Below are 25,074 nucleotides of genomic sequence, written 5' to 3'. Positions count from 1 at the left end.
GTTTAGAAAAGTGTTTATGTGTTTATAAAAGCTTTACTGTAACTGATAAATTACATTTGTACTGAGAATGCTTCAGACTGAGGCCATTGGATATTTTCTTAGCAGCATCTGAGGATCATGCATGATCCAAGTCTGCTTATTAACCCTGATAGTAGGAGCCCATCTCAGGCTCAATTCTTTCTTCTTCCTTTCCTCCCCAGTCTCTGCTTCCCTAGAATAAACCTGGGGTTATAGCAACAGCACAAAACCATGCTCACAATTAAAGCAGCTGAATTAAAACCTGTAGAATGAAATAATATTCTTTCCTTAGCTACTGAAGTCCTATGTGCTAATGAGCAAGTTATTTGAAATAGACTTCTCATGGATTGCCATTAATAAGGTCATATAATTAGTGATCACCTGATTTCTGGCTTATGGTCCCTATATGCAGACCTACTGAATAACAAATGCTGCAGCAGAAAGTCAGCAGGGGCTTTGCTTTAAGCTCCTGTACCATTGAGCTGTTTGGAATGCTAAGTAGGCTGGAAAGCAGGTCATGGGTATCTCAGTTTGTCAACCAAGCTGAGTGGCACTTTGACCTTAATCTCCATGTATGACAGTATATGACAGTGTGTCACCTTCTCATTTTGCAAGGTGATCTAAAAGTAAATATTTTTAAAACAAATAAAGCAGGGATGCTTGCCATACAAAAGCAACAAAAGACATTGTTGGAAATTCTAGAATTGAAATAGGTTGATACAATGCAAATGGAAGTGCAGAAAAGCAAAAATTAAATTCACAACCTCATCTGTTGACTCCAAACCTGCTTTAAATCTTTGAATCTCCCCGAGAAAGGCAAATTTAAAAAAAAAAAGTGCCCTGGGAATTTGTATAATGTGAAGTTGGATTGAACGATTAACAATCTATATGTTATTTCCATCTTGAAGTTCACAATTAGTGCATGACACATCAACAGACAAATGAAAAGACAGGAAAAAAATCTGGATTATCTTTCTTCTAGGATGTGATTTTCTAGTATGTAGAAAGAGAACTGACTTTTCTTGCAAATATGCAAATATGGAAATTTAGTTGACTTTGTTACTTTGTTAACTAATTTTGCTTATAGTTGTGATTATAGAAGTTCAACATGCATCAGATTCAATATGCATCAGATTCAATATGTTACTCAAAATGACATTTTCATTCCTACAGTAAGGAAAGTGAATTAAATATATTTTTCCTCAATAATAATTATGCTTGTCTTTCCAGTCTAGGCTCAGAGAAAATTTTTTACATATGCATCACTATAAACAGCTTTCCTTTCCTTCAAAAGAAAGACTAAATTTTTTATTTTTCCTGTTGCTTTTACATTCTCTTCCTTCTATACTCAAAATTACCATAATGATACCCAAGATCCCTTATTGTCAGGGAGCTGGGAAACACAGACTGCCATTAAATGTTATTTCATGACTCAGTTTGCTGAGTTAACTGTAAAGTTACCTGTTACTCTTCACTTGGCAGTTTTTGAAACCGTGAGAATCTGAGCATGATCTTTTTTTTTCACCGCTTGAGCTTCAAAACTTGAAAAACCTGCAGATTCAACATGAAGTTTGGTTAAAATCAACAATTCTTGCCCATTCTTGTTTAAAATTCTAAGCTATTAATTATTTTCAAAGGTTTTTCACTAAGCAGATTAATCCAAACATAGATCCATAAAGAAATCTCAGATTACTGGAAGTAGATACAGTGTTGCATTTCACAAGGATGATCAAGAAACACTCCAGTTGAGGCAGACAATGGCATTTCTGTGATGTGAGCAAACCACTATTCTCTGCTCACACTGTGAATTTGCTTCAAAAAAAGGATGCATAAGAGGAAAATAAATAATTGGCAAGGCTGCAAGTCAAATTTAATCAGGTCATTAGTTCAGAAACCCAATGGAGAGCTTAATTAGATATGAGTTATCTAATAATTGTGAGTGTCTCTGATGTACATTTGTTTGGACATCTATTACTAAGGGTCCCTATCATTGTTCTAACCTTACAGCTATATTAAGGAACAACTCCTTTGAGTACAATGTTGGCTTCCAGCTATCTACAAATGATCAAATTATTAATGTGAATGTCAACAGAGATGAATTCTTTGTAAAAATTCTGGCAAATTTTTAGTGGTGGTATTTCCTGTTTTCATATATGCTTACCTTGAGTAAGTTTGATACTACATCTTCAGATGTCTTGCAATCTCAGGTAATCACTGGTGTCCCTGACTAATTTGGCTTTTCACTCTGACCTGAGATAAAACCCTTGACTCTGTCTACACTAAATATACCCAGGCATAGCACAGTTTCACCTTCCTTTCAGCTTTTCACCAACACTTCTCTGTGTGACATAAAATCTAACTTCAAACCTTGAACACTATCAAATTTCAACACAGTAGATATGAATATAAAATTATAAAGTATGTGCCATAGGTTTTGTATAGTCAGTTGATAAGTTTCTGCCTCTTGGACTTTGAATTTATTTTATCCAGTATCCAGTTCTGTCAGTACAAGGAAGAACACACAGTCATCCTTCTAGGAACAGGAAACAACACAGGCACACTATGCTTTTAGGTTAAAAATTACTTGTAGAACTAAAGGTAGAAATCTATTCCCATATTTATGGTAAATATCAAAATAAATGCCTGATATGCTGCACTCAAAATTGCTATGTCAGGAAAATATGCTTGTACTACTTACTATCAAATACAGACTTGTGAACTAAAGTGAATACTTGTAAACACTAAATGCAGTATTTTTCTTCTTACAAGTAGCAAGAAATATAATTAAATTTTTCCAAAAGATGTATTTATGAGTACATTAGACAAACAATTGTCACTATAGCAAGTAGGTGTGAAAGACCTTTCAGGGTCTCCAGCAACAATCAGTTTCTCTCTTTCTGATTTTACATAGATATTACTTGGAAACTTTAATTTCTGTTTCATCTTCAGGACAGTTACTGTATTGTAATGAAGTAACAACCTCAGAGAAGGTGCTTCAACAGAATGATTCTCATGGGTTGGGTAGCACTGTGGACAGGAATACCAAAGGCCTGTTTTAGTCCAACAACTTACATTTATTGCACTGAAAATTAAGACAAAAAATTGAGACTGAAAGAAAAGAACAATAGGACACTTTCCCTTAAACTCAGATGACGTGTTATGAAGAAATAATCAAGCTGAAACTTATTTGAACTTCTCTGTTTAAATCAATACAGGAGCATTCTATCTTTGCAGTGATAAGACAGGAAGATTCAGCCTTTCTATTGGGCTCAAGGCAAAAGTCACAGGTCAAAATATAACCAAAAATTTTCTCCTAGCTTTTTCTAGCCTTTTTTTTCATATTCCCCCCACTCCTAGAGATGAATCCTCAATCGATGGTCTCAGAGCCTTACATTATCTGTCAGACAGAGAAAAGCTGTCTCAAGCAGCAAGGACCTCTAATCAGATATTGACAGATAAGATGCTCTGGGTGATAAAAATAGATTTAAAATCCAAAGTGGCATTTTTTCATTAGAATCATGGCCTAACTTTTAAAGTCATGATATAAGATAAATTATACAGTGTAAGTCTTCCAATCAATTTATTAGCTTTCCTAAATATAATGAATATAAGTTTCCTACTTAAGCCAAGGTCAAACGCCCACAGGTCAACAAAATTCTTCATATTTTCCTCTAGATTGATAAAAAGACATTCCTAAACATTCCAATCCCATTCATAAACAACTTCTACCTGATTTGAAAAACTTGCAAGTTTCAAAGTTGTATAGAAAAATAGGAAATACTGACAGAAATGATCATACTCTACATTTAATTAGTACATCGTTCTAACTGAGCCCAGTGGAGTATTTAACAGCTCACTTAAAGAGACTGCTTTAACTAGAGAACACTACTCAGCTTCAAAATTCAGCTAAGGCTTACCTTAAACTAATGCAGTAAGTTATGCATTCCATAGGATTATGTTAGGTGATAGAGAAGAAACCACAAGTAAACAAGAATTAAACCATCACCAACTAACTGTAAAAAAATTAAATACAAATGAAAATTATTCTATCCACTGAGAAATAGATAGTTTTAATATCAATCCAGCTTGAACTGATGGGTAAACAATTCACGATTCACAGCACAGTCTTACTAACAAATGCTACTGGTTGAGGAATAACAGGGAGAAGCATATCTTTAAACTGGCACCCCATATAACTTCAGTATTGAATCAAAGTAATTTAAATTGATATAAAAATACTACCCTTATGATGATGAATACCTTGGTGCTGCTTTGTTAGAGCATTTAAACCTGTGCATTAATTATTTTCCTAAAAGCACAGGACACTTTAAAAGGAGGGAAAAAAAATCCCAAATAGCAAAAAAGATTGTATATATATTTTTCCCATATTTGGCATTAGGTTCCAGAAAACAACAGACAACTATCAAAGTGGAGTTCATAAAATCTGCTACAATGTAGGAGTGAAAGAGAGATGGAAAAGGAAAGTTATCATTTTTGTACAGATACATCACATATATGCACATAGGAAACATCCAGCCCAGGAAGCATCCTCCCTAACAAGATGATGACAAAAACTCATTGTCTGAATGATGCAAGATCAGCCAAGGTTAACATGAAGTGCTGTCAGAGAAAGAGTGAGTGTTGAAGGAGGGAGGTTGGTTATGCCTGGAATGGAGATGTGGTCAAACTCTGTGGTGCAGAGAATCCAAACAGTGAATAAGCAGAGTGTTTATAATAGATGTGCAGTAATGGCAATCAAATAAGAGATGTAAGACATAACACACATCCCACAATATCTTGGGTGCTATTTGATGTACATCTCAAATACCAGAATACAGTAGAAATGAAAAGCGCATCGATTTTTGTGAATGAATTTAAAAATATTGCTAGAAGAAAGGAGAGTACAAAAAAGTAAGAAAAATGAATGAGGAATCTGTCCTCTGCACTCATGGCACAAAATTCAGTGTAGATCAGTATCTTGAGGCCATACTTACCTGGCCAATGTTAAGACTAAAACTTGATTTGGAAGAGCTTTTATAAAATATTTTGTGTTTATAGGGTAAGTGTATTACAGAACACCTGGAAATGTAAAGTAGAATTTAATTTTTGATGATTGAAATATTTTCAAAGTGCTATGGTTACATAATCTAATTCACATAAGAATGTGAACTGGACTAATTGTAGATAAACTTTCCTCTAACTGTTAAAATTATATGCAAAATAGACATCTACACTTTCATGCAATAATGTGCTAACTCTAATTCAGTCCCTGTTAAGGTAGGATATGATAAAATAGACTTGACCTTTTCAATTCTATTAAAAAAATGTTCTGGTGTAAATGTTGTAAAAGCAATCAACAAATTTAATGTTCTGAAAAATTATCAGATAATTTAAATAAAATGTATATACCCATATTGCATGTGTGTAGAAATTGAGGTCATAGCTACATAAGTAAAAATGCAAATGAAATATACTTTCACTTATTAATATAAATCCAAACAGTAAAATGAAAATCATAAGAGCTAAACTAATAATAATAATAGCAGCAATAGCAATAATAACAACAACAAAACCAATCCTATTATGAGATTTTAGGCTGTATCAGTACTTAACAATTCTCAGGAGAAATTCATTCACTCCAGTCTGCTTACAACATCCAAATAAAACCTTATCAAGATAAAGAAAGCTTTCCAACACAAGCATAGAAGACAATTCCCTATATTCTCACTATATTCCTCAAAAAGATTTTTTTTAAACTATCAAAATAATTCTGGCAAGGCATGACTTGTAATTTACTGCATATCCAAAATTTAACTAAGCATTTAACTAAGCCTGTGCATTTTCTCTTGTAATACTCAAAAATATTTTATCAGCTTTGACTGTTTGTAGGCTTTGTTGGTAGAAGAACCTCTTTATAAGCAAAGAACACCAATTAATTAAGTCTCACAGCATCCATTTTGAGCAGAAAAATGACATCTAATTTACAGATAGGGAATTTCATGAGTTCACAGAAGTCAAAACAAGGTCATATATGGTCAGCTGTGGAACAGCCACTGAATTAAGGGTTAATCTCAAACTATGGTAAATCTCATGTTAAACTGAGAGGAGAAAAATTTTACTTCAGTTTCCAGATTCACAGTGCCGGGCACTAACTTGTAAGTACAAAGATTTTGAATTAACACTGGCTTGGTCTTTTTTCTCCCAATGTAGACAATTTCCATGTTCTTTAAAGTTTGCTCTCTTTTTCAGATCAATTATCCCCAAGCATTTGCTTAATCAGTAGATACCTGCTCTGGCTCTCTCTACAAAGCAATGAACTGTCAAATAAACTGCATAATTGCTACTTCCTGATCCTAGTGCTGTTCTGCTATGGTTCTAATTTTGATGGATTTCCTTTAGCAATTTACATTTACAGTCCAAGGTACACCATTTATAAAATGATGTATCATTTAAGCAGGAATGTGCTTTATTCTCACCTGAAAGCACATACACTTTTTTGGATACATTCAGATTGCAAAGACAATTGTATCATTGATTTCAATTCGTTGAATAATATAAAAAATGCAAGAGTTTTGATATTTAACTCAAATTTTGCTTTTATTAAGGTATATTTTTGCAGCATTATTTTGTATTTCTTCCCAAACCACATATGCTGCCTATTTAATTAACGGGTTGCATTTACTAGGACTTGTATCTTCAGGTAAATGTTAACAATGTGAATTCCTCTCATGGGTAGAAGTTGTCTGTACACTGAACAAAGGTCAGACTTTATGTATGGACAATTCTGTAAGGTTTTAAGACAAGAGCATGGCTTGGAATGCTCTTTAGTAATAACCCCACAAGGGCAGGTTTATTTAGTCTTGAATCAACACTGATTCTCTGTCTCCCAGCCTCACATTATTAGTGTACCATGCACACCAGTAAGCTCCAAAGTTTCATAATGTTCATTTGTCTGATGTACTATGGCTTCTCACTGCACAGTGCATACAGGTGATTGACAGCCAATCTGACACCTGTCCTAGCACTGGATGGCTATTCTCTCCTTATTGACATTATCTGAACCTCCACCAGTGGGTTTCAGCTGGAAAATAATGTTTAGACCCTTGCATGTATTCTCCTTGAAGTAGATGAGCCTATTAAAGTAGCTCTTTTGTGTAGATGATGTGAAAACATGCTACTAAACACCAATATCAAAGCCACTTGCAAATCCCAACTTAATTTTTCTCACAGCAGCTAAAGGAACTGGAATGTTTTTAACTTAGATCCTGACAAACAGCAGAGAGGAATAAGTAAACAAATAGAAGTAGATTTTACCTTTCTTTTAAAGCCAAAAAAACCAAAACAAGTTTCTCAGACTTTCGTATCTTCCAATCAAAAAAAAAAAAAAAAAAAAAGATGCTATTTAAATTATCCTACATAAATAGTACAAAAATGAGGCTTAGTTATAAACCAGACTTCAATTCAGCTCAAGTGAATACAAACTAATTAGAATTGGTGTATTTCCTACGTTTATATAAGGCCGTGGATTCATCTGAAAACTCCTTACTTATGACCTCCATGCATGATGTATTACATGATACAGCTATTGCCATATTGTTTTGAGAAATTTTAAGCAGAGTGCTCCCTTAACCATTACAAAATGTTCTATTAAGGAAAAATAATGGTTCCATATGACCAGACCTTTCAAGAAGACTTGGAGATAATTCTTTATTTATTCTCCTTGGGCAACTCCTTATTCTCCACAGCAACTCACGATATTTTCTGTCTCAGTTTATCAATTTCTGTTAAACAGTGCTATTTTTTGAATCACCTCCATAGAAGATTCATTTGCAGGAAGCAACAAATATATGAATGGTGAAACAGGCGTGGTTTAACCTTTCTCAACTTAATATGGCCCTTGAGTTAAACTCTTCTCCATGTAAGGAAAGCTATACAGCATTATTACTCTTCTATGAGCTACTTAAGCTCTTTTTCTTTACACTGGCAGTCAAATTTTTTCTTCCTTTTTTTTAAGAATAATGTTAAGTTGACGAAAGTCAGAAGTAAGTTCAACAAAGACAATAACAAAATGAAGTTTTCCCAAGGTTTTTTAACATTTGAAAATGCCGTTCTCACAAATGCAGCATGTGTCACAACACCAGGGTACCCAGAGCTCCGATTGGCTTACAGTGATTTATTATAAGCAATAATTTTGTATCCTAGCAGTTGCTGGAGCAAGGCTGTGCTAGAGGCCTATGCACATACATATTGGAATTAATGAAGCAGCAGTTTATGCTGTTGCAAACAGCTGGGGGTGCTTAACTTGTTTTTCTCTACAGAATTTTTGGATTTCATTTGTTTCTAGCAGTTATGGAATGCAATAAAAGGAAGAATGGGGAATGAAGAAAAATGGAGCTATGTAAAACAGCAAATCTGGACCTAGGTCAACAAAATATGCTCCTCTGATAATACAAATAAATTTATTTTTATATTTTACGTTGTTTTATCACTTCTACTTTCCCCCAAAATGCTGTATTTGATGTCAGTAAGATTAAAGATAGCTACGGCTATATCTGCACAATACACCAGGCAACATGATACAGACCTTCAGCCTTTTGCTGATCAAGTCTGCCTCAAAACAAGAAAGAAAATAAAAATGGGATTTTAGCTGGGACAGCATGTTCTTAATATGGTTCTATTGTTTCTAGACCTGTGCTATCATTGTGTCCAAGGCTCTTAAAGAGCTTGGAACTGCATTATGCTGTGAGGATATGACACCTCTGGTTTGCACCTTATCTGGAATTTCTTTCCTCCTGAAACCACTGTTGTAAATAAATTGTACTCACAACAGGAATTTGTGATAGTTACTGTGGGCAGCTTCACAGCTCCAGCACATTCTTAGGGTAACTGGCATATTCTCACTTTTAAAATTCTTAGCAAAATAAAATTTTAAAAAAGGAATAATGGGGCAATAAATGTAAAACCATGCAGCTGAGAATGGATTTTAATAGCACTGTATCCAATTGTTGAAGAACATCCAAACAGTCCTTAACTGCTGCTTCAGAGCACTCATTAGGATCAGAAAGAGGGAGGCAAAGATGAGAGCTTCAGCAGCTGAAGAGAGGTTGGAGGGCAGCTGCAGAAACTGGAATGTATGTGATGCTTCATGCAGAGACTGTGGGTTCTGCAGCTGTTTAATTCTCTGTGGAACATTCCTTTTCTCATGAATATTCCTTTATTCACTGTATCTCCTCCAACGGGGTTGGCAGTGCCACATCACAGGATCCTGTCTAGTACTCTTCAGAGTCTAACTTGCTATTGCTTTTTAAGTCAGCTAAAGCTCTGAAATGATTGCTTATAGCTGGGGCAGGTTTTGATTGGCCTCCTGTCTTCCTTAGGCTATTCAAATGAAGGCAGCAGCTGCATTTTGCCATTCACAGTCATTTATGCCTAAAGGCTCATGTTTCCTGTCAAAAGCTGGAACCAGTGATTGTATATGATTTTTGTTCTTTAGTTTAATCATACATCACCAATTTGTTCTCATAACATTTTCCATCTAGTAATAACTTTATTGATCCACTCTTCAGCCTTTCATCTTTCCATGCATCTAAGAACATTGTAACAAAACTTCCACTGATCATTTTGTATCTTAAATTACACATAAATACATATTATAGAGCTATTCAATAATCAGTCAGTATCAACAGGCTTACTATACAAGGACCCAAGACAGCCAAACATCTGTAACTGTCACTGGAAATAATCAAAGCTTAAAAGGAATAGAACTAGGTTGCTACCATCTGCTTGGTCTGTTTCCCATTGCAGACTCAAAATGAAAGAAAAAAGAAAGATATTAGAAAGAATAGGCAAATATGAAAGGAAAAGAAGTCTATGATCAAAACAGTAAGCAACAAAAAAACTTCCTTTCTTTTTTCTTAAAAATAATATTAATTCATGTGCAGTGATTTTAACCTTTAAACTTATTTTGTTTAAAAGATATTTTTTGACAATTAAGAACTTTATATTCTTACATTCTAGACATCCTAATCAAGATAAACTGTAATATCTAAAAATACTTACTTTGATATACTGCCCTCTTTTTCTTTGATGATTTTCTAAAGAATCAAATACATCTGTGTTGAAATTAAATCATTTTCTACTTCATCCTTGCTTTCAGTTTCTAACAATTCTACTGCCTCACAGCCCACAGTGCCGGATTTCTAATATTGCTAATATCACTTCCATAGCAACACACTAAGATATCATAAACTTGGCATTACAGCTTCATTCCTAGATTAGGTCTAAGGTGGAGCTGATTTCAAAAGGCAGCTCTTATTAAAGCATGCATACACATAATAATCAAAAGTAATTGTCATTGGGATAGGGATAATGGCTTTCGGAGTACTGCAAATCAGTTTCACCAAAAAGTTGTCCCTTTTCAACTCTGACCAGAAACAAAGAACTTGCTTTGTTAATGACGTTTATATTGTTAGAATATACCATCCTTAAAGAGAGAACCATATAATTACAGGGATAAAATTATTAAGAAAGATAGTATTACTTATGTTTTTCACATGCTGGATTCAGTCCATTAAACAGTGGATACAGCACATTGTAAAGTGAGGGCAAAATTTGGGTCCATCCTTTAGTTGCAAATATCAAAATTGCACAAATGAATGTACAGAATGAATAAGTGAATAAGAAGGAATGCAACTTCAAACACTGCCAAAATAATTTTATCAATAAATCTCTTTAGTTTTAAGCATAAAATGTAATATGTTAAGTAGAACACATATCATTTGGTCAGCATTCTGGCATATCCTGTGTTATATAATGACTAGAGACAAATGGGCTCCACTTGTTACTTCCTGGCTGGAGTCCTAAATGAAATTTTTAAAGAAATACAATGCACGAAATTATATATAGGCTGTACAGCCACAGGCCTTGCAAGTGGGTGAATATCTCAGAAATAAAAAATGTTATTTTAGGAGTAACTAAATCTACATTGGTTTTACTCTGTACACTTTTCATTGGCTTCAGGCATGATCACAGAGGAAAATACTTCTACTCTATTGGTCTCAACACAGGTTTTCTTTGAGGTTCATCACGAAAACAGAACCTCCAGATCTCTTGATTATGAAATAGCATGTGGAAAAGAAAAATCCACTTGTCTATTTATAAGGCATTCAAGAAGGTGCCTCCAATAGCTCTAGATAATAGGAAAGGCTCTGTAAGGATGAATTCAAAGTTTAAAAAAAAACCAGTAAAAAGAATGAGCAGCTTTCAGCAGAGAATACCTCAGGATTCGTACTGGTTAATTCTTTAGTATATCCATATCTTCTCTGAGAAGGTGAAGAGCAAAGTTTCACAATACAAGGTTATTGAGGATAGGGAGGAAGGAGCCAAATGTTCACAGTTTCAGAGAGGAAAAAAGAATGAACAATTATACTATAAAATGGCAGATAAAAATAGGTGTAGAAAGAGAGTGATGCATATGGAAAAAACTTAATTTCACAAACAGAATAGCTATGCTTTCTCAGGAGTGGTTTTCACTACTTTGGCTCAAAGCTTAGGAGCAATGAAAAAAAAAAGAAACTGAATTGAAGAAACAATTAGGAAAAGAACAAAATGGAAAGCATTGTTATGCTGTCATTGAAATGCATCATGCAGTGATTCTTGAATACTGTATGCAGTAGGATTTTGTCTCAGTAATTTTGTGGATTAACTGGGAAAAGTCCAGAGAAAATCAACTGGTATGATTTAAAACTAGAATTCTTCAGTCTGCAAAAGAGACAGTTTATAGGAAAAAAGATGAACACCTATATATTATTAAAAAAAAAACACAGACAGGCAAGAGGAAAACAGTAATTAACACTTTTTTCCAAGAAGTGTGGAAAATGAAATTAAACAAGAATGCAGATAGAAAACAATTGTGGTGGGTTTTGGTTAACTTTTGTTGTTGTTTGGTTTGGGTTGTTTTGGTTCAGTCTGTTTGTAGGGTTTTCGTGGTTTTTTGGGTGTTTTTTTTTAACCTCACGGGTATATGTTTAATTAACCTGTGTAACTTCTTGCTGTCAGATCTTGAGGATACTAAAGTGAGGACCCTGGAATCTTATGGAGGTTAAACCTCCCTAGAACTGAAAAATGCAAGGACTGTTAAAAAGCTGAGAAAATAGCATGGCTTAATGAGTATCTGAGGCACAGACTGTAGGTTGGAAGAAGCATGCTTGGGAGTTCAGGTTCACCCTGCCCTTGTCAGCCTTTGCTTTTATAACCCACTTCTGCCAGTGGGCAGCGTGGCTGGCATTTCCAAAGAGATCTAATATATTTTCCCCAAGGTCACTGGATGTCTTTCTAGGCTCCAACAAAACTGTTAAGTAGTGTTACTTCACATACATCCTTTATATATCCTTTATTTTTATTTTATTTTTTTTAATAGCAATATGCCCCTCTAAAGTGCTAGAACTACTTGCATCAAGATCATGTATTCAGGAAGAATATAGGTCAGCAGCCAACAGCCTACACTTTTTCTAATGTCCAGGGTCGAGCAAGTACAATATAGCACAGTTTGTGCTTCGAGCACTGCAGTGTGGGAGGAAGCACCCTAGGCTGCATGCTACCTGGGAAGTGGGTTCTTGCTTGCAAAACCTAAATTTTAAGTTCTGCCTCACAAATTGTAACCAGAGGACTAATTCAGTACGCAAGACAGAACCAAGCCACAGCTTCACATTTATTTAGTCTATAATTTGTCTTTCTTCCAACATAGATTAAAGGAACTGACAACTCCTTATGTTTTTCAGGAAAAAGAAACAGCAAATTTTCATTGTCAGGGACAACATATTAATTAACCATTAATTAAAACACGTCAAACAAGGATTTCAACAGTTAGAAACCTTCAGTTTAATATCTGAGTATCAGGCAGATGTATATATTGAAACACACTGAAAAAAGTATAACCTAGAAAATGCCCTGGAAAAGGGAATTTCCATTTATGCATGTTAATAATCATAATTGCTTTGGATTATAGTTAGTGTTTTATGTGGGGAAATAAAAAAATGGTTGGGTTTTTTTTGGTCAGTGTTCCTTCAAAATAAATATTTTTGCATAACAAAGTGAGAACATGAATTAATAAGCAGGATAAAAAGATTCTTTTCCCCAGTTTCTTATTTCTGCATCTTTGTGATATTTACCTTTTTTTTTCTTTTCTGTGCTTATAATTAAATATGTCTGTTATAATTTAAACTTCCTTTTACAGACAAGTAAATATTTGAGCAGCATGGTAAAGGTGATCTTTGAATTTCAGATGCTATGTGAGAAAAACTTATTCTTTTAAAAATTATATCTCAAAATATTTTTTTCTCTCTGTATGAATTAACTTGTTTCTACAATTGAAAGTATGAAGGTATTCTGACTAGATGAGAAAATAACATTTCTGGGGCTGAACTGCATTCTCCACTGAGACACTATACCTGATCTTAGTTGTGTTCCTAGGAAGTTCTACTTATACTTGCTTGGGAAATGTATCAAGATCTAAACATGATATACATTGACTACAGTGGTTTACCCAGCTGCTCCAGAATCATATCACTCCAATTTAAGAACAAGACTATATGCCTAAATATGACAAAATTCCAGAATTTGATAGAAAACAGATCTGTAAAACACTCAGCAAGGTACTGACATCCAAAACTAACACTGCTCAAAGGCTTACCACTAGTTACTGTTTTCATCAGGCATTCAGTAAAATTACATTCCTTGACATTTCTTCTTTTGCAGAAGCAAAAAAATACCAGCCATGAAACTTTAGTTTTGTGGTTCTTTCTCATAACTACTGTAAAGGACTATAGTGATTTTGAGATAATACTGTGATTGTACTTATCGTATATCCTTCATTTATCATGAGCTCAATGTTATTCTAAAATATGCAGGGTTTTTTTCTTAAAACTAAGCAAAAAGGGAGGAAGATCCCACATGTGCTTTGCAGTTCTATTTCACATGCAGTACAGCTCTTTTCCTGCTTAAGATGTCAAATACTGGGTCTCATTTGTCACTACTCTCAGCATATTTAGTTTTGTGGACAAGTGTTTCACTTTTGCAGATAAAACCATGGTTCTGCTATGCTGCTGAAAGGAGTTTTGAAATATAGATACATATTTTGCATGGTTGTCATATATGTACTTTCAAAGGCACAAAAATACGACTTTTTCTCCTGAATGTCATTCAAATCTATGAGCTGTTGTCTTGCTTTCCACTAGAAGTTAGCTACTATGGGACAGTAACAAACCCAATGCCACACAAATTACCATTTCAGATTATCATTTAAAATAATTGTTTTCCCACCAAGACTTGTGTAAAACACAAGAAAGAAAGTCAGTTAGATCTTTTTTTTTGTTATTTCTTAAAGTAATCTGTATTCTCAGTGACATGTATAGAGTAAACCATCTTTCTTTACCATTTTTCTTTAATGTTTATCTGTTGCTTCTGTAATATTCAAGTGATAAAAGCATATTTCCTGCATTTACTTGCATTATTTCACCTAAAACAGTCATGGCACTCCTTCAATTAGCAGCTGTAAAGTCTGCCACAATTACTCATTTATTGTGGCATTTGTCACCAATACGGAGACAGTAAAACCTGATGCATTTGAGGCTTGCTTTCTTTTTCCCGAAGAGGTGATTTTACCTCTCAAATAGCTCAATACCTATTTCCACTCAGTAACAAAGTGAATGAGAAAATAGGTGAGTAGCGGAAAAAATGTATTCTGCGAATGAAGAGTATCCTGATGGAACAGCTCATTTAAAAACCCCAAGCAGATTTCAAAGCATTGGCTTTAAAAATAGACCTGAACAGGATGAATGAGCTAAATATTTCAACTCCTGAAACTTATATTTGTTTTAAATATTTTGACACAGTTTTTAGTTTAGAATGATTTTTCCCTATTTCTGTGATAATGGAAATTGTAATGAAATACTTTATCTATCTTAGTGAGAAGACTCATCTTGTCTGACTGGCTTTTGAGAAATAGCGGGAGCACAGACTGGAAAATAATTGAAATAACTAATAGATAAACCTACTTATAGCTGAAACCTCGTACAAACATTGTAACTGGAAGCCCTCATTGATACAGTAGTCAAAAGATCAGGTCATTGAAAAAGTCTCCAGTTTTCGTTTGGTCAGAACAGTAATTTTTCAATATCTCATAAGAATTTTTCGTTATGTTAACCCAGTCATCCCATATACCTGGATTCCAAAGATATTTTCTAACTCAGGTACAGAGTCAACAGATGAAGAGAAACTGCTCCTCTAGATGAATATAAATTTAAAATTTATTTTCTTCCTTATACTGAGCTAAAAAGACACCTCTTGCCACACTGGACAAAAAAAAAATCTCTTTCAGTTTCAACTACTGCAATCAATAAAGTAGTTTTGTGCATTTCTGACACAGCAAACCTCTGTAAGATAGTAATACATTTTAGATATAGCATATCTCACATTCCTACATGTGATATGTATGCCTTAAAATATCTGTGGTTTAGTTTTCTTCAGTGGTTTGCATTTTTGTAATAAACACATTATTTCTAGTAAGCGTATTTCATGGGCAGCTTAACTATTTAAAAAACAATGAGATTGTAACTAAGCCCATTTAGTCATAAAACAGATGTTTTGATGAATGTAAGAAAGCATGAAATGAAGAGGATAGAACAAGAAACTGACAGAATTCTTCATGGCTACTCACTTTTTCTTTTTTCACTGAGGTCCTCTTTCCAATGTCGAGGTCCACTCTGTACTGGATCTGTATGTGGAGAGAACTCATAGAATGCCAAGATGTCAGAGGACAGCAATTGGGGGTGCTTATCATAGGGTTCAATTCTTCAAAGCTGACTGGTCTGATCCCATAATAGCTGGAAACATGGAGGGCTTGTTGTTCGAACAGATATGACTAAGGAAGTAAAATTCAAAATATTTGACTTGTTTTCTAAAATATTTGATATTAACATCTGTATACCTCATCAGAAATGGGATATTGGATGCAGCATTGTTTTTTCAATTAGAGTAAGTCAGAAGTACAAATTAACTTCTCTGTCTCCAATGCTATGTAGTATGTCAATATGTTATGCTCTGAAAAAAAAAAATTTAAATTGTTCTGGGCTACCACTGCCTTTATTACTGATCCACATGAAACAGCTGTGGCCCAGAGCACAACAATTCTGGAAAATCTATGATGAACCTGAAAAAATAGTAGACAAGTCTTTGTAATCAAGGTCTTCTCCTCCTAAACTTAGGGAGGCATACGTAAAAAACTTTAGTTTTGATATATATTCTATTTTTAGTCATAAAAATACACAAGTAGTTAAATTTTCATTAAATATTTTGATATTGTCCTCATAAACCAAGCCCAAAGTTATATAGGGAAATTGTTTTAAATGAACTTGCAACTTTTTGGGAAAACAACCAAAAAAACCCTAAAAACCCCACAAAGAGGATTAAAAAGTACCTAAATTAAATGGCTTATGGTGCTTTATTATATTAATAAATAGCATAAGAACTGAAGACTGGCTGAAATTGGCTTGGATACAAAAAATTAATACTACTGCTGCTCTCAAGTAATTTTCTAAGTTTCAATATAGCTAGATAAATGAAAGAAGTTTCAGAGCCATGTATAATATATGATAGATGATAATATATATCTTTGATGTGACAATACCTTTGTTTTCAGATTCATTCCATCATCTCCCTGATGAAAAAATCCGGATGCTAATTTATAATCTACCAAGAAGATTTACAGATTAAACTGGATTTGTTGCCTGTCTCTTGCCTGTTTAGAAAAAAGAATTTGCTCTCAAGAGAAAACCTTATGGCTATTTTACCATTAGTCATAGCTGGTTGTCTTCTACACAGGAAAGACACTAACTGTTCTTTGTGCTGCATAAGGAATTTTATTAATGTCACTGGCTGGAATAGGAAAGAGACATTTAACTCTGAAATATTTACTACTGTTGTTTGTTTTTTTCAGAACTTACATCATTTGTGAGTATTTTTATGTGTTAAGAATAGTAACGACCATGAGAAAAGTGGAAAGGATAAAAAAATACGGATTCTTCTGCTCCAACACAGAAAAACTTTGATTAATTCCTATATATTTTTTCATGTGTCAATGAATTTCTTTACTTAGAATGCTAAACAACAGTAATAAAACATTAAAGAATGGTCTATACGCACTGAACTTTTCATTTGGACAGAAACATTTTGCCATGAATGCTCTCCAGAACACACATTCTTATAAAACTTCTTTAACAGTTTGGCAAGGTAAATAGTTTCACAATGTTAATATCAGAGAATCAGCAGGGTGTTAGTAGCTTTAGATAAAACTCAATGTAAAAGGAGGGACTTAGGGCACTTCCAAACACAGGTTACAAATCTGCAGGGCTATGATTCAGTTCAGTAAATACCATATAGCACCATGTTTAGACAGAAATACTTACCATGAGATTTCCCTATGTAAAGCTAAAAGCTATATAGTAAACGGTTCCCACTGTGTCAGTAATATTTGCATGACCATGCAAATCAGTGCCTAGTAAAAATAGAAATATTCTGTCTGTGAAACAGAGAATACATTTTTTTTACCAGAAGAATGTGCCCCACAAAAAAAAAAAAAAAAAAAAAAAAAAAAAAAAAAAAAGTAGTGAAGATAAACCCATTAATTCACTCTAAAACATCAAAAATGTAAAGCCATTTAGCTTCAGATAATAAACAAAAACTGTAAATGAAAAAATTATATGTATTGATATTAATTTGGATCTGACCAAAATGTTTTAGTTATGCAAGTTTTTAAACAAATATTTAGAGAAGAACTGTTCCCTTCTGACCCAAAATTTTAGCCCAAAATACCATGTGCTCTGGAGAATATGAAGGTCTGAATATGAACATTTTAACTTATTTTAAAAGTACTCTAAATTTTTCAGTGATTGTGAAAAATAAAGTACAAAACTCATATATTTAGCAACAGAATTACATTCTTCATGATGACTTACTTACTGATGAGCTTGAAATCTTCCTGATCAATGAAATAGAATTATTTAGAGTTATTCTAACTTAAAGTTGTTCTAGGCAAAATAATTTTAAATTTGATCTCTCTGAATTTCAGTGGATACTGACAGTTTTTGGTTATTGGATCTGGTTCCAACAAAAATAAATCAGACTTAAATTTTTTTAAAATTTGAATTGAATTTGATTCAACTTAATAATCATGGTAATTCCGAGGCAGTGACGACACAGTGATGATATGAGCCTTAATGCAATGCACTCTCACTTGCAAAGCTGTGGGGTATGCCCAGCCACTGCCCTGGAGGGATGTCTGCTGAGGTAAAAGATTTAGCAATCGCCCAGCAGGACTCCCTGGAAAGGCAACCACTCCTTGGGTCATGGTGAGGAAAAGTAGACCCACCATCCTTTGGGAGACCCTATGCAGATTGTTCTGTAACCCATTGGTCTGTCCCAGACCCTCTGTAACCCATTGGTCCCCTTGCTGATCCCCTGTATCCCTATAAAAGACCAGTTCGCCTCTGTGGGGGAGAGCTCGTCCCTGGCTTCCCTTCGCCGGAGGGAACCCCCAATAAAGCTCCCTTCGTGCGGAACCAGCCACACGGGCCTTCTCGTCTCTCTCTCTGGTCTGGTTTGGCCTTAGAGGCAGCCCTGCAGAGCTGAGCTGAAATCACGAGCTGATAATCACTAAAGAGCTGACAGCCTCTGCAAGGGCTCCTCTGCCAGCAGCTGAGAGGAAGACACGAGACCCCAGGAAGGCGATTCCTTTTGGGACCATCTCCCCGGACCGGTCATCTCTTCCTGGGTCGCAGCCTTGGACCACCTCACCAGCTGTAATACAAAGCCATGTAGGAAATATAGATTCTATAAAGTACTTTAATACAGATATTTGAAATGTTTAACAAATATGTTACACAAATATGTTACAAGAAATATGTGCTTGCCCTCTTAGGTTTTATGTTGGGACACTGGGAGGTTTTAGAGGCTATTGTAGCATGTGTACCTGTTTCACCACCCATGAACGACTGCAGGAGGTTTCTGAGTACATGATTAAATGCCTGTATGTTTCTCCTTCTTTCTCTTTCCAAGTGTCTTCTTGATATAGATGACCATATCTATTTCTCTACCTATTTTGCTACAAATATATCCTGCCTCTAGAACCAGAGAAGGCTTGGCTCTGTTTTATTCCTGAATGACAAGTCATCAATGTTACTTGCATCGTCTCGGTTTAATAAGTGGGGTCACATCAAGTACATTATATCCCCCAGGCAGCAAAAATTTAACAGCTCCATAAATGTGTCAAGATGACAAAAACCTCATAAAGTTGATATAAATTTAATATGAGTGACCACTATTTTAGATTTTCCCGCAGGTATCAGTAAAATTACTTTTTTGTCTTTCTTTTTTTCTTTCTTTTTATTAACAGCTTCCTGCGTTGCCACACAGAAGAATACTTAAATTATAGTACAGTGCATTCCCATTTATTTTAGAAAGCATTTTAAATAAATTGATATCCATATCCTGTAAAACATGCTGTTGGCAGCCTTCTTTGTTTTGTTCAGTAGCTGAGGTACAAATTTTAAATAATCAGGGCAATATTTCACAGGATATGGATAAAAAAAGTTATTTATTTAGTTATTGAAAACAAACAGTAAAAAAGTTTTATCTTTCAGAACTTTAATATTGCCTTTTTGACTCTACCTGTCCCTCAAGAAAAAAAAGTCAATTTAGAGAAGAATACTCATAAAACTAAAAGTTAGACTTGCATTCCAAAGCCCTTAGTCACAGCAATGGTCTACATGTCAAAGAGAAAATGTTGGTTACTTTATACATTTGCCTTGAAGTTCTTGTTGTGAATTTTAAGGATTACTGTTAAAAGAGAAATTGGGTAGCCTGAAAACACTATAGAAAATAAAATGTCTGAACAAAAGTCCAGGATCCTTATTAAAATCAAGAACTAGTATGATATGCAACAATGTTTTCAGTTCCACACCAAATCACACACTAATAAATAACAGGGTAAAAGGTGCTTTTACTTTTTGTCCTTGTCTTTCTTCATTTTCTTGAAATATTCCCCATATTGTGAATTGTGACAGTAGCAAATAATTTTGTTTTTGTTCTCTCAGCATTTTATTTCCAGAATCAAGACAATGCAGTGACACTGTCGTAGAATCACAGAATATCCTGAGTTGGAAGGCACCCACAAGGACCATCAAGTCCATCTCCTGGCCCTGCACAGGACAACCTCAAGAATCACACCATGCAGCTGAGAGCCTTGTCCAAACACTTCTGGAACTCTGGCATGGCCACTTCCCTGGGGAGCCTGTTCCAGTGCCCAACCACCCTCTTGGTGAAGAACCTCTGTGTGAAGAACTTTTCCCTTGCCCAGCTGGAGATGCTGTGCCTGATCCCCCCAGGACACAGCTGGCCCTCCTGGCTGCCGGGGCACTGCAGACTCGTGTTCAACTTGCTGTTGACCAGGACCCCCAGCTCCCTCTTTGTGGTGCTGCTCTCCAGCCTTTCATTCCCTACTCCACCTTTACATTCAGGGTTGCCCTGTCCCACGAACAGAAACTGGCGCTTGTCCTAGCAATTTTTATTCAAAATTCTGACCATATTAAATTTCCATCCTCTTTAAAACAAAACTCTATACTCTCGATGAAACCCTGACTGCGTGGATCAAACCTAGATTCCCTTAGGTGTCAGTAGAACCAGGATTTTACCTGTCTGCTGTTTTAGTCCAACTTTAATTTTCCTTTCGACGTTATTTAGTAACTATTTTAAATTTTTAAGCTCCTTTTGCTTCTCTAGTTGATAGGATTGACACAATCAACAGAAAATCTAGTGTTTCCATTTTGATGGATCAGTGAAAAGAATCTTGTCACATGAATTACCTATATGGAAATACTTATTTCATAAAAAGATGTTTTAAATAGACATTATTTTTTTAAAATTGTGTAAGATTGTAGCTGCTGTTGCATTCCATTAATACCCCTATTAGCACAGATTCCCCATTATTACTGCTGTTACCTTAACTATTTTTTGCTGCCAGACAAAACTAAACCAATTTCAATTTACACAATAGAAGATTTGCTGTTCATAGTGAGAACAATATCAAGTTTCTCACAGAAAAATAATGGATATTTCCCACAGGATTACCTGAGTCCTGACAAAACTGTTAACAGGAAAAGCATTCAAGTGTAGCATATTGCTTTGAATTAATAGCACCCATCCAAATTGTAAAAGTAGAAGGCAAGTTTCTGCTGCCCCTGTTTCAGACTAGCTCCTGGATCATTCACATTTCTGAGCACTCCCTATTTTTCCCAAACTTGTGTTTTCCACTGTAGGCAAGGTCTTCATCTGTCAGTTGCTCATTAGCTAGGTTTTATTGAATGGGTTGCAGAAACTAATCCATGTTTTTTGCCATTGCAATGAGTTATATGATTAGTGTTACCATATACCTCCTTAATGGAAGTAATTTCTCAAATTTTTATAGAACATGACTGCTTGCAATCCTGCAAATACACCTTCATGCAGATACAAAACTTTATGTGTATTATCTAAATTAGTCCCAGTAACTAAAGTGATTGAAGTTATTAAATTCAACTATTATGTGAAAATCATTACATATGGACTATATTGCCTTAATTATAGTAATATTTGGCTAAGGTCCTCCATTAGCTCCAGAAGACAATCAGCAGAGCAAGAAATAGTATTGTCATGTAACTCAGTAGTGACATGGGTCCTGACATTGAGGATCTATCTGAATTAACACTGAGAGCTAAATAATGTACCACATCTCATTTAAATAATTGGGGGAAAATCCCTAACACTAAACTAAACCCCTAAAACTAAACTAAATACTAAATAGTTATTTCATGCTAGTCGTTTAAATAGAAATGATAGGAATAAAGATGCCACAGAAAGCAGCACTAGATTTTTAAAAATAAGATTCTGAATTCTGCTGATCCCAGAAAGCAGGTAATCTAAACTCATCTCTGATGACACGTGAAATATTTTTTCAATATTGTTCCTTTGAAGATTTTTTCATTTGCCTCCTTGGTTTTACACTTTCAGCCTCTCAATTTCTTTCCAGACTGTGCTCTTATAATGAAATATGTAAGCCATCCCTCTTCAATTACAGTGATACATTTAAAAGAATTGGTGAAATAAAATGTTCCCAGTTTTAGTATCGAAAGAGACAAAAAATGGTAGAGGTATTACAACATGAATGATAATTTCAGGAGATGATTCCAAGTAAGTAGAAGCACAGTGTTTAACCGAATACTTAGGTCTCTTAAGCTGGCTACTTCAGATGGTGTATGAACTCAATATTTAAAGGTTAAATAACCCCAACACCAAAATTGAATACCAACTATTGCACATGCAATGGTAATGGACAAAATCCAAAGAAAGGATTAAATGGAAGGTTCCATTTTAAAGTATGGAAAGCTTTTTTTTTTTGCATATTCAAGTGTATTATGAAGATTTTCAGCATCTACTAATATTAATGTCTAGTTAAGTATATTCTGCAGTTGGTTAATCAGCCTCTGAACCTGTACCTCTTTGCCTCTCATTTCGTGAAACAATATAAATGGACGGTATTCCAATCATAAAAAACTGCTGGGCTACTCTCTCAGCTTTGTTCAGCTCCTGTAAGCACCTTGAACCCCAAATCTCTGGACTTTAGTTCTCTTCTAGCTCCTCAATGGGTGAAAGTAGATCCTGAGCTTTTTTTTTAAACTGGTAGTAGGATTGTAATGTACGCATTTACTTCTTTTCCCTAAAGGCCACACCATCAAGAAAAAATACAAGGAATACCACAATGAGGACAAAGTCAAACTTGCATGCAAACCCCCATGCTTGTATCAGTGTTCACTTGGTAAGTAACCTGTTTACACAAAACACGTGTGCTTATCAGCTCTTCACAAAGTACCAGCCTACTTCAGTCTAAAGAAACCTATTGCAGTCTGCTTCCGCTGACCTGCTGCAAGGACTGTGAAGTTCAAGATAATAATCCAGCCCTGCCAGGCTGTCTTAAGACATATAACAGCTATTCTCTGAAGACAACTTAAAGATAATGAAGTGAGACTGTAAGAGGTACTTTCCGTAGAGTTTCCTTACTTCCAACTCTAAACTTAAATTCAAGAATTTATGGAATTTGACCCATAAGACCATTCCTCTTATTGCCCTGTTATTATCAGGAATAAAGGAAATTTCAAACCATCAGTAATAAAATTAAGATGAAAATGAGTATCTGAATGTTTATTTATACTAGATGTTTTAGTAAATAATTAGTCCACTGATGGGAATATTTAATCACTCTATCACAATGAGCGAGATAAATGAAAGAAGGCAAACAATTTTAAATATTAAGAACAAGAAGAAAGTATTCAAAATACAAGCTTGGAGACAATGACTAAAGAAGCATATAAAAGACAATTGAGCTAATTATATTATTTTATTTTTAATCCTCCATTGTAATGCATTGAGCTCTTTCATCTAGAAATTTTAGTTCATTCATGAAAAGATGTCTCAAAAATTGCATGCAAAAAATACAAGAATTTAAAACCAATTTTCATTGGATTTTCATACTTTGTAGGAGGTTTAAAAAAGTGAATAGCAGATGATGAGCTTTATGTGTTTTACATGAGTTGAGAATATTAAAACTGAAAAATACTTACTTGCGTACATTGATTGACTAACAAGAATTAAAGTGATGCAGCATTCCTGAGATTTAAATAATAACTACAGTAAGCACATATGAATTTATGAAATATGTTAACTTAATTTCTAGAACCAAACTCCTCAAGCTGGATGACTCCCAAACTCATTCACATTTTTCAGGATCCAAATCCAAAACCTCATTTCTAAGTTAGACATCTCTATATCCTGTAGCAAACTCACTATTTTTAATCAGGCTCTCTTCCATTAAAGAATTGAGTTTTGCAAGTTAATTTCTGAGTACTGGAATTCCACTCTCATTCAGTTAAACAGTGCAAGACTTACCTACTCTGTTAAGCCTGCCAGACGGCCCTTAGCACTTGGCTTGGAATGAGTTCCTATCTCCATGCTCTCCAGCAGGAGATAGGAAAAATAGAAGAAAGAGAACAATAGTGTGTAGGGTGAAGGAGATTTAGAGGTATTGTAGCCGTGATGGAGGGAGAAAACTCAGAACTGCAGGCAACCAGAACTCATTGGCTTTTGTGCCCAGGGAACAGCTTTTCAGCCATCAAAGTTTTGAAGCTGGTATCCCGATCTTGTCAATAAGCTAGGCAGAAAGAAGAGTTTTTAAAAGTCAAAAGCAAGATTAATGCAGACACCATGCAAAAGTATAGAGAAATGAAGCATCCATTTCATTTGAAAGGGATCTACCAGTAACGTTATATCCTAAAACACTTGCCTATATTCACAACAAGCAAATTCAGTTTGCCTAGACCTTGAAGAAGGAGTATGCAAAAAGCAAAAAAAAATTCCAAACAACTTCCTTGCCATGAATTAAAAAACCCTAGCTCAGGACAGAGAACAATTCTTTTCTAGCATGGATGCAGAAATCTGATCTTCAATAAAAACTGGGCTTTCACAAGCTGAATTTTCGGTCCCATATCATTCAACAAAGGGACTATACTCTCTTCAGTTTAGTTATTCCTAGTTTCTATTAACCCGAGAGAGATTAGATCACTAGATATTTCTAAAATGTACTGTGCATCTTGTTCACTTTTTTCATAGTAAGAAAGCATAATAACAGTAATAACAGCAATTTTAGTAGCCTACAATGATAGTGGATGATAATGCTAACATCTTTGAAACACAGACATACAACGAGCAGGAAAACAAATCAAAAAAAGAGGTCAGATCAGTGGCTCTCAATTACAATTTGCAGAGTTGGGCCAGTAAGAACTATGAATTATCTTGTTCCTGTTTTAAGGTCGTAAAATTGCTGCTTCCCAGCACAAGGTGCAATAGAGAGCTTTTTCTCTAACTTCAGTCTATTTTTCTCTTTCTTTGAGAATACTCCAACAGAGTAAGGTCCAC

Source organism: Coloeus monedula, assembly GCF_965178545.1.
Source record: "Coloeus monedula genome assembly, chromosome: 5".
NCBI classification, from domain to species: Eukaryota; Metazoa; Chordata; class Aves; order Passeriformes; family Corvidae; genus Coloeus; species Coloeus monedula.
The sequence above is the reverse complement of the archived record's forward strand: the minus strand, read 5'-3'. Positions refer to the sequence as shown.